A 12,660-nucleotide genomic window follows, 5' to 3' on the forward strand; every position below is an offset into this window, starting at 1 on the left:
TTTATTTAGTAGGCTCAAAAAAAGTACTTTTGAATCGTCATGTTACAGTGTTGAACTAAACGTAAAGTTATCACCAGTTCCGAAAGTAGATTCTACTTAGAAGAACCGACAAGAAACACAGTAGTTACTCTTTGATTTTACAGAGAATGTCAATAAAGTACAATTACATTTATATATTTTTTACAATATTAACAGCCTTTAAATTTCCCACTGCTGGGCTAAGGCCTCCTCTTCCTGTGAGAAGAAGGTTTGGAGCATATTCATAAAACAACGTGGAGACCGCGAATCGACAAACACAATTCAGGACGCTTTGAACCTCAACGGTCTACCACGCTGCTCCAATGCGGGTTGGTGGATGTGTGTGTGTCACATGTGTATGTGGCAGAATTTCGTTGAAATTAGACACATGCAGGTTTCCTCACGATGTTTTCGTACACCGCCGAGCACGAGATGTATTATAAGCAATAATTAAGTACATGAAAATTTAGTGATGATGCTGGGTTTGAACCCGCAATCCTGCTCCTATTCTGATCACAGGACGGCTGGTTAATTTATCAACTGTTGTATTGAAATTGAGATTCGGCAGATATAGTGTCATGTCAACGCGGTCATGATTATTTGCATTATCAGTAATATCAATAGTTACTGAGGCTTAATTCAGGGAAAATTGTTTTTCGAAAATTAAACAACAATTATGATTAAATAATGAATCCATTAAGTTTACAAACTCAATAATGATGAGATATGTAATTGGTTATCGTTGATTTCATGATTTAATTTTTCAGTAGTTGAAGTAGCTTCACGTGCGTGGAATCCAGCTTGTGACGAAAATCCATTTTAGCGTTTAGATCATTTTGTAATGATAATATAATTTTAAATTACAGTTGAAAAAATATTAATTATTAGGAAGCAGCGTGAGTTTTAAGTGGAGACTGTTAGACTGTAACGCAAAACTTTCGTCCTACGTCCTTTTCGTCGGGTTGTAATTATATTTCGAAGATTTTACCTATGTCTAATAAATGGGTTGTATTCAACGTGTCACTTGGATAGATATCACTTGTAATGTGATTAAATGATATCCACATCAACGTCATAATTTCTAAATAGATTAAAAGATTAATAAAATTCATCATAAAATATTATAAGAGTATTAAAAAAGTGCTTTCTTACTATAAAGAACCACAATGTGAAATCTTGCTGTATAAAACGACGAGGAATTCATCGGTACAGAACGGGAAACCTTACGTTTGTACTATAGAGACCTCAATCAGTCTTTATATAGGGCTTTTACAACCCAGATAAGGCTAAGGATGATCTTAAATCCTCAAGTGCCTTTGTTCAGGTTAATTGAAAACGGAGAAACCATCAAAAGCACTTGAATCTTAAATTAATAGTTATTTCATCTATATTTTAAACTATACCACTACAATATTTTTGTTTTGACTTTTTTATCGGTGTAGTGGCTAGTTTATAAGACTACAAATCCAAAAGTTTTGGATTCCAAATTTGAGTCGGACTAATAAAAAGTTATAGGGTTTTTTGACGTGAATAGTTGTCTGAAGTTTGGTTAACTGATACTCCCGAGCCTCGTGGAGCATATTTCCGGTCGGATATAAATGCAATTCTTGCCGTGTTTTAAGATTGAGGGAATTGAGAATGTATCAGGCTTTGCACATATATTTGTAAACTAAAATGGTTCCTGCGTAGTTGGATATTTTCCGTTGAGAATAGCTGTGGCAACATTGGTTAGAGAGCTTCATCATCTGTTGTGGCGGTAGAATATTTGATGAGAGAAATTGTCTAGGTACTGATTCGTATCTACCCACACTTACTATATATAGGCTGGTTTCTTAAGAAGTATTTCTAATGTTTTGACGGAAAAAAGTGTCTTATATTACGTATTGTGGCAATATTCGTCATAATGTATACAAGTTCAAATGTAGCCTGGCGAGTTGAAACATGTCTAAATATGTTATTACATTATTATATACATAAAATATATAAAACTACGTGGAGACCGCGAATCGACAATCGCAGCTCAGGACGCTTTGAACCTCAACGGTCTACCTGGCTGGATGCGAAAGGCGAATTGGGAACTTTGGTGTTCTTTAATAGAGATGTTTTTACAGCAGTTGGCTAATGAATTATACAATGATGATATTTTTAATAAACAAATAAAAAAAAAATTGCTTAAATACATCCAAAAACATTAGAACATAGAAAACGTATTAAATTATGTGAAATTTTGACGTGTAAATTCTATTGGCGCTTTAGGGGTATATATTATGATGCGTTATCGGTGACAGCGTACGGCACACGCGGAAACCGCTGTGAATTGGAGGGCACGCGTCCACACGAACAATGGCGGCGGCTGGCGGGTACTCTATTTTTACTTATTGATTTTCTTCCATTGTAAATTCTTTCAATATCAAAAATTTCAAAGTTGCACATCTGCTGTAATGATCACAATTTTCATAGATAATAAAATATAGATATATGTAAACAATATTTAATTAAAATATTTCCACTTTATCGCGAATAAAAACCTTTCCTCTGATTTAAAAAAGTCTTAAAGTATCGTTTCAGTTAAAAAACTTTTATTCGCCATAAAGTAAAATCCTTAGGGAAAATTTCGTTAAGGATAATCCGTACAAAAATTGAATCTTACAAGGAAATTTAGCGATTTAAAATGGTACGTTCAATCAATGATTATTATTAATTACGTTATGATGATTTGGATATTATAAAGAGGTCCTGAATGCCTTGTTGGGTTATTAGTTTGTGCGGCTGCAGGTCACGTGGTGCTTCGAACTCAGCTCCTCATGACATGCAGTACAGTCGATACTAGGAATGGTAAGAGGGGTTTCCCGATTCCGAAAATAAATAACTCTTAACACTTGTAAAGTAAAACTAGTGCTCGTCCAAATTTGAACCTGCATTCTTTAGTCAAGATCCGCGTGTTATTTTCGTAGCCATTTTGGCTCTAAAAGTTAATATTTGAAATTAATCTGAGCCATGATAATGAGCTTATTATATGAATTTAATTTAATGCGAATCATCCAATAAAATTACTGAAATAGCGTCTTTTATTAACTTGTCTCTCGCGGCCTAACCCAATAAAAGCTAAAAATTACCCTCATAAATGTAAAATGTCCTCCCTTACTCCTGAAGTGGAAATAATGTAGATGATTGTCGATTTGAGTATCTCGGCCTTTTATAAATTATTCTTTGAAAATGGAAATTTTATTTCCATTTGTGAGATATTGTTTTTTCACTTATTTTCGGGGTTACTTTGTCTGTTCACCCTTCATCTTGAGTTCGCACTTGATTATGAGTTCTTAATATTTTTTTTAGATATGTAGGTAATATTATTCAAATGTATTGGATTATATTATCATTTATTTCTTATTTTCCACAAATATATGACAACTGTAGAAGAACTGATAGCCGTTGGGGCAAGAAGGTTCTAGAGTGGTGACCGCGAATCGGCAAGCGTATTTTAGGACGCCCTACGGCACGGTGGAGCGACGATATACGGAAGGTGGCCGGTAGAACATGGATGAGAAGGGCCGAAGATTGGGCTCAGTGGCGCGCTTAGGGGGAGGCCAGCACTGGAATAACACAGGCTGATCATGATAATTATGATATGACAACTGAAACGAATGTACACCTGGCATGATATTGAAAATATTCTTATTTAGGTCTTTGTTTTTTCGTGTTATACACACATAAAAAAACAACTAAAATTGATAAAGAATTTATCAATTGCAAATTTGATTAATTTACATATAAACCCTATAAATCGCTTAGAGATAAGTAAGGAAATTTTACATTTCTTTCATTAGAATATTTAAGCATTCCTAAAGATTTTTAAAATTGATTTAAAAATCGGGTGTGGATAGGAATTACACGAATATTTTATAATATCACATTGGAACGATATTTTATTTTTGATGTAAAAGTATAACTTTTTGGTAGCTGTTAAATTCATTTTAACCATTTTTGCGGACAGTTTTAATACATATTATTAAATCTCGATGGCAAAGCAATTATAACACGTCAATATTATGAATTTACTTATAAGGCTTGCTGGTTCAAATTGGAATAGGTAACTATGATTTTTTTTTATATATTTCTATTTAAATTCATATAAAATACTATAACATAAGAATTTTGGACCGAAAAGATTTATCTTAAATTTCTTAAATCAAATAGAACTTTTTCTTCGGAGATCTTTATGATTCATATACCTGTTTGCCTATTCATCGGAAATCGGAACTAATACTATTCAAAATTTGATAATACCGTTCATCTCGAGGGCTTTCTTGAAAATGTCGATACTTAATATATTGTTAAATCGCGATTAAAATTTTATGAATTGAATATTCAAAGATAACGTTAGGTAATTATTAAGCATCCGTCATTCTGGCAGAGGAAAATGTGACTAGAGTATAATGTAAATGTATGGCTAATAGAAATATATATAAGGCACAAGCTGTTTGCTGTCACGGCGTATGAGTCGGTCTTACCTCAAAAGCTCTATACAAGTTTTACATCAAAAATGATATTATTTAACTCCATTCTATAATGTCTAAACAATTTTCTATCTATTTATATAGTTATCTTAAGAGTAGACTATTTTCTATCTATCTTTCCGTGGAAACCAAAAACAAACAACCAATATTAAAAATCTATACATAGTTTACATACTGGAATTAGTTCATTAAAGTTTGGACAGCGTTCACCAAACAAGCTTTGATTTTCTTACCACAGGATATTTTATATACTATATTTACATTAAATAAATAAGAAACGTTGTGTATTATACTTATTTTTGTTATTTTATAATATCTTTACCTTTTCTTTATCAAGCTCCTCGAGGGGGCGGGGCCCGAGGTGGTCCATGAAATAAGAGGTCCTCCATTTTTTTTACGATATATGTGGCAAACAAGCACGACGCTTACCTGATGGACAGAGACTTCCATCGCCCATGGATATCTGCAACACCAGGGGGCTTGCAGGTGCGTTGAAAAACTGCCGGTTTTGCAAAGCGGAAAATAGCTTAAAAATCATGCTGATGTGGATTTTCAGACAGCTAAGTGGCGCGGATGTAACTTCTTAAATTTGATCTATATAATATCAAATTCGATTTTCTGCATGGTTTTCAAAAGCGTTTCAAAATCTACAACAAACAAGTGCAAGAAACTGAACGAATAATTCATAAATTATATAATCTGAATCAACCAGTGCTGACTTCCTCGACAACAATGGAGTTAGTTAAGTCTATTGTAAATGTCAATCAAAGAAAATACTATGTTTGATTGAATAATCACGCAAGCGAACCATTAATGTTATTAATGGGTAAGTACATTAAACCAAAGTACATTCATGCACTTCAGTGTTTATAATTAATACTGAAGCGCATGAATGTACTTTGGAAATGGTATAAGTATGAAATGTAAAGAAAAATAAGTCACAGCCATCTTTCTGAGAGGAGAAGGTTTCGAGCTGATTCCACTACGTTCATAGATCAGCAGATTGAGAGATATTACAGAATTTAATTTTGATTCGATAATTGTATTGTTTTTACCACAATCCGAAAAATGGCTCAGGAATTCACAGAGGACATACGTACAAACATATATTCTTATTTATAAATAAACCTGAATCAAAATCAATCCGTTCAAGTAATTTAGCAACAAATAACAAAAAAACTATTCGTTTAGTTTTATTTCACTAATGTAAAACATTGCAAGGTACGTTTAAAAATACAACGTGCTTATAAAACTTATCTTCAGTTCGCGTGCCTTGTAGAGCATGTAGCGGTAAATTGAAGTAAGTTTATGACATGATGGTGCTTAAATGACTACACGTGCTACCCATTAAGTAATTGGATGTAATTTTCAACACAATATTGTTAACTTCATAATGCGTGTGACTTTACATCCCAAATTATTAATAATACTATTTACTGCTCCATTTATCTCATGGTTATCTTATAAAGTCAAACCATAAGGTACTGGATTCAAACTCCAGGTTGGGCCAACAAAAAATATATTAGATGTTCTGTCGAAAAATCCTCAGACACAGTCCACAGCTTGGAAGGTGTTAGGGGTAACATCCTGTACTCCTGAAAACGCTTGACTTTTTCCAGTGGTCTCGAATTTGCGGTCCCATCGATGAGTACAAAATAATATCATATTATTTATTGACTAAACGGCTTAATAAGACGATGATTTAATTGTTAAGGACATTTGTATCCCGTATATACAGATTATCTATGCTCCAAATTAATGAAGGAATTACAAATATTCCTATTTACCCCTTTTAAGCTAATCACTGTTGTCGAGTGGGGACGACACTCAAGGGTCAGGATCGATCTTGCGACTTTTTACATTGCTAGGCGGCCCGTAAACCATTGCGCTATTGACGCTTCTTATACATATTATAAATACTACAACAATTCTGTCTGTCTGATATGATTTCACGATTAAGCCATTAAACAGATTTTAATGATTTTTTTTTTAACATTTAATTGGTTGACATCGGGGTGAAGGTTTCTTTGCTATAAACTTTTATAAATTACGCGCGGGTAACGCAGCGGTTTCTATTGATAAAATACAACAAGCTTAAAAAAATAAAATGTTTACTGTTACGAAGAGACCGTGCTATATATAGAGCGTACGACCATGTTTGTCTATGGTTAGTTAAATAGTAATATAGTATTTTTATGTCGAACATTTTTCTCTCGGTAACAACTTGAAGTTAAGAAGTTAAATATCCTAAGCGTACGTTTCTACCTTTCATCACTCAGCGGTCGTGACGGATTGTAAGCTAATATTGTAAATAATTAGGATATAGTGTCTAGGACTCAATTATAATCATATTATTATTGATGTAAAATAAAATATTGACTCGCCTTGGGTATAAGACTGACTATTTATATGTTTTAATTTACTTTACTCTATATTTATTTATTTGGTTTACTTTAATAATAAATTCTTTCAATAACCATAAATTTCAATGTTTCACATCTACTGGACGTCCCTAGACGGTCACTTTTTTCAGCTAAAATACCTTAGTTTATTTACATATGTGGAAAGAGTGCTGCACTACAAAATAACTAAATCAAACGTGCTAACTTTATTATCTTGGCGTGCGTGAGAGCTACGCTTGGCACTCGCTACACGTCATACTAGGGTGCGTGTATTTAGAAGCCACAGTTTTTCTGCCACATTATTATTATATTATTAGCTTTGACAGTCTATCTAGACAAATACATAATCAAACAGTATTTAAAACGGGATATTTACCATGCATTTTATTTTTATTTGGTGGAGCTCGATATTTCGACATTATCTACGAATGTCTTGTTCACGAGACTGACGGGTAGATGTTGACGGCATTAGAAGTGTCCATATCGGACTACCTCCTTTCTCGTACGTTTGCTGCGTAAACACTGGTTACCACTAACACTGTCACTTTCACCCTTACTATTTGTTTTATTTGCACTCGAAACTTTAGAGTAAAACAAAAACATGATAAATATCCCGTTTTAAATACTGTTAGTAATAAAAATAACCATGTTAATTTAAAATCTTATACATAATCAAAGTATAATATATACAACAGGAATAGTCAGATTTGAGCAAGTATGATACTTTGCTAATCACCGGTGCTATAGTTTTGAACTTATTTTCTCACTATACGGTATCATGACATAACATAACTAATGGCAAAGTTAAAATCTTCAATGTCGTTTATCCTGGCTCACTTTAAGCGCACAGAATGAGTTATGAGTTTATTTAATAACGTAAACATCTCCAGAAAATCATTTTGTAAATTTCATTTAGCTAAATCAAAGCTGAGCTGTGGGATATTTATATATCTATTTATTGGTAAACATTAACGTACACACAAATAAATTATTATTAGATTTTAAGCTGCCATTTATCATACTTGGTTATATGGCTTTATGGACGCCCACCTGTAAAGGTACCACATATCATACATTCTACTACTAATTACGGTTTCAAGGGTACGACAGCTAGAGCACCAACTGGCACAAGGGACATAACGTCTTAGTTTCCAAGTTTGTGGTGCATTGATGATATAAAAATGGTTGATATTTCTTACATTACCAATGTCTATGGACAATGGTGACCATTTGCCATCAGGTGGCGTATTTGACAATCCGCCTACTTATTTTACATAATAAAAAAATATCAATCTCGTACTGTTCTTTAAATTATGTTCATATTCCAAGAGTACAAGTGAGCGATTATCAAAAGAAACGAAACCAAACTGAATACGGATGGCAAAGAATCGGACACTTTAGCGTACGTTGGGAGAGACATAATGTTATGTCCAGCTGTGGACTAACATTGGCTTAATATGAGACTAGTGGAAGATTGTTGTTTAAAAACAATAATTGTATTATTATTTGTGACGCAAATGATGAAAATTGACGAATAATTAAAACGCCTTATTAATCTTTGTTTTTTTTTTTAACATATTAGGCTTAAATTAAATTCACAAACTTGGAAAGTCACGTAAAAGTCTATGAAACTGTTAAGAATCTTATATTTTGAATGTCAATAAGTTTTATCTAAATAAAATCTTCAACCAATTTACAAATATTTGCAAGGCCGCAGGCAACGTCCCGAATTCCTGCGTCTTTGATAAAATTGGAATATTATTGGAATTTCTGAACTTGTCCGAGCTGACGGTAATGTTTTTGATGGAGAGGGAAATAAAATCTTGATATCTTTCTATGAAAACTCTTTATTGTTCTATAAATTGATTTTATAATTGATTTCTTTTTATACGTAAGTATGTGATACCAATTTTTAAACTTTGTTCAGGTCAAATCTTGCAAGCTTAATAATTATAAACACTTCATTTTTTGTGACATAGGTAGGCGGACGGGCAAATGGGCCACCTGATGGTAAGTGATTACCATCGCCCAAGTATATTAGCGCTATAAAAAATATTACCCATTCCTTACATTGCCAATACACCACCAACCTTGGGAACTAAGATGTTAAGTCCCTTGTGCCTGTAGTTACACTGGATCACTCAACCTCAATCCGGAACACAACAATACTGAGTATTATTGTTTGGCGTCACAATATCAAATGACTGAGTGGCACCTACGCTAGCACAAAGTCTTACTTACATGTAGAAACCACAGTCATATTGACCACGCGTGCTTTTGATAAGTACGATCTGATTATGCGGGATTGGTTCCAGTTGAAGGAACTCATCACTCCAAACTCAACCGTATATATAGGATTTTTTATATCTATTTAGAAGAACTAATCCCGTGTAACACTCTTTGAATTTCACGTGAATTTTTTATCTTGTATTTTCTATAACAGCGATACAAAATGACATCATTACAAATCACAGCGATGTACAATTATTATAAATCCTTGTTTATTCCTATCAATGACTGACGTAGAATAATGGGCAGCTTCTTATTCTATTATAATTGTATAAAACCATTGTGTACTACAGAACAAGCGTTGTTTCTCTATAAAATTTCGTTCTCGAAAGTGTACAATATTCATTTAATCTAAATGTAGTGCTACAGAATATTAACCATAGTTGAGGTCGCGGAAACGCAAAAGCATTTGAAGTAACAAATTGTTTCGACTTGTACCCATTTGCCGTTCAATTTAAAAAATTCTACGAGCGTTTATTTAAAACGTGCTCTTTGAAAATTGTTTTCAAATAAAATTTACTAAATGTTCGTTTTGTATATAAATACACATGTATTTTTTCAAACGTAATGTTAATATGAATTGCGTAAATTATAATTCATTTATAATGAATATGCTATTAGTGTTTCAGCTGCAAATTAATTAATAGAGACTAATATTTAGGCTACTAACCGCGCGCGGACACTATTTACCGGCCTTATATGCAATGACACTTTGATACACGTCAACTTATCACATATATTTGCATCATTACAATTGTCCAGAGTCCATTAGAGAAGGGATGTCGACAGAACCTATTAAAATTTTAGAAGTTCTTATGACACATCGTGATTTTTTGTGATTTGATTTTTAATTCAACCTGCAGTTTTATTGAATGGTATTTTCTCTCTCTGTTTGTGTTTTTGAGTGCGTGTGAGATTATGTATAATACTTAAGATCATTTACATGTACATGCTAATCAAATGTCTACATGTAAATCAAATGTCTTCCCAATATTTAAGAAAGCGATTCGATTCGTTGCGGTGCGTTCTATGTGAAACGTCCTTTAACTTTTAATCAAAATCTTAATTTCGTAGAAATTACAGTATAGTCCAATTAAAAAAGTTTGATAATCATATCAATATATAGATCGATATGATAAATAAAATAAATATATCATTTTTATGAAAACGTTTGTAAAAAAGTACATAAATACTAATTCAACATCATTTCACCCTTTAGCTACTTATCTGGATGCCATTTACTCTTAATGATTCTATCACTAAAAATATACGTAATACTAATAATAATTAATAGTAATGTTGTGTTTTAGTTTAAACGGTAATTATTATTAGTATATCATTATCGAGTGTTATTACATCATACTATATTCAATACGTCCATAGACAACGGCGCTGTAAAAAATATTAACCATCGCCAATCCGCCACCGACCTTGGAAACTAAGACGAGACTAAGATGTCCCTTGTTCCTGTAGTTACACTGGATCACTCAACCTCAAACCGGAAGACAACATTACTGAGTACTGCTGGTTGGCGGTAGAATATATATACATCGGTACCGCCGTCAACATCATAAATTTGATGAGTGGGTGGTACCTACCCAGACGGGCTTGCACAAAGCCCCACCACTAACTAAATAAATTTAAAAATAAATATCCAATGTTATATTGATAACAGTTTCCGACAAAATGTTGTCTCTCCAATTTCTAATCCCATTTACGGAATTCTGCGAGTCGTATTTTTTGAAATAAAACCAACGAACGGTCGGTCTCTTTAGAGCGATAAATTCAGTTTCGAAAGTTTTAAAACTCTATTGAAGTCCGCTTTAAAACCAAGTTCACTGTTCAAATCCAGCGACTACTTTTATTTAATTATGTTGTGAGTTGTTTGTATTGTGTTAATGGGATTCAAAGCTAATATACATCACTAGTAAATAAAACCTAGTCCATCACTACGCTTGTCTCTCCGTCGGAACGCGATAAACTCAAAAACTATTGAACGCGTTTTCATATGGTTTTTACTAAATGCTGGAGTTATTCATATCGTAGTATATATTTATATATATATATATATATATATATATTTATATATTACAGTTTGAATATTCATATTCGAATAATTCCTAGAAACTTTTGTACCTGGAGTTCGGTATTATGTAGATATTTTTATTTATTGAAGTAATGTACAAGACGAAAACTCCACCCACTGAACACACACACACACAAATTAAATATTTTCGTTAGTAAAATGATATTAATGAAAAAATCCAGTGTAACATTTTACCGTGTTTCAAGATTTTTAAATTTTATTTATTAATATTTAAAATATAATACACAATCAAAATATACTTCATTCAAGTAGGCTTTTACAAGCACTTTTGAATCGTCATTTAAAAAACTATATTAAGTGAAGGTACCACCGGTTCGGATTCGGATGCAGATTCTACCGAGAAGAACCAACATTTCAAAAAATACAAAGTCATCTTAGTTAATTACAAATATATATGTATGTAATATATCCTGCCTGGAAGTCAACAAGTATTAGCTCCACGCTTTTTATCTTATAATCTTGTATTGAATAATATGTCTTCTTTACCAATATATTTTTTTTTTCAAATAATTTGAATTTATGAAACGGCAAAGTTAAAAATGTCTCTACCGAAGTTTGGAATCCAACGCTATTCCAAAAACACCTTAGTATCGACTAATGTATTAATTATGACTAATGTATAATAATTAGAAGAATAATTATTTATGTAAAAATGAAATATTTAAACCAAGAATGCCATTAAATGGTGAAAGTAAATCGCGAGTCTATACTAAAAGGGGTTTAGGTATAAATCACAACAGCGCGAGCCACAGTCCAAGCAGGTAGCCGTTCGTGCAGAACAGTTTGCAATTATAATATGGCAGGGCTATTAGCGAATCACATGGAATATTTAAATCTAAGATTTCGTTCATCTTTACTGTGTTGCCATTGGAATATACTTTATCATCAAAAGATTTCGAAATAAGTAGTTGTGTGCTGCGCCTTTGCTTCGACAGCTCCTTTAATACAAGGCGCACTGAAGGTCGCGCGTATATTTTTTGATCTGTCAAAAACAGACAACCGAAGGATGGTGTTACCAGGGCTTATCCACTCGAGGCAGCACTCAAATATTTTTCCGTAATTCGATTTTTTTTTCTCTTAAATTCATTTTTTAATTTTTTTTAACATCGTACGTTTTTATTCTGCTTTTTTTTGTAATAAAGTCGTTAATGAGAAATATTCTTTGAATGAGTATCGAGCTTTTATAGAAATTAACATGTGTTACAACAAGACTATTAAAAGCTTGAATTATAAATAAATAACGACAAACTTATGAATTAGTTTACAAATTTCTTATAAATATGATTTCAAGTTTGTATGAGTAATCGAATAGAAGTTTTAAGACGAA

Source organism: Vanessa atalanta, chromosome 23 (genome assembly GCF_905147765.1).
Source record: "Vanessa atalanta chromosome 23, ilVanAtal1.2, whole genome shotgun sequence".
NCBI lineage: Eukaryota > Metazoa > Arthropoda > Insecta > Lepidoptera > Nymphalidae > Vanessa > Vanessa atalanta.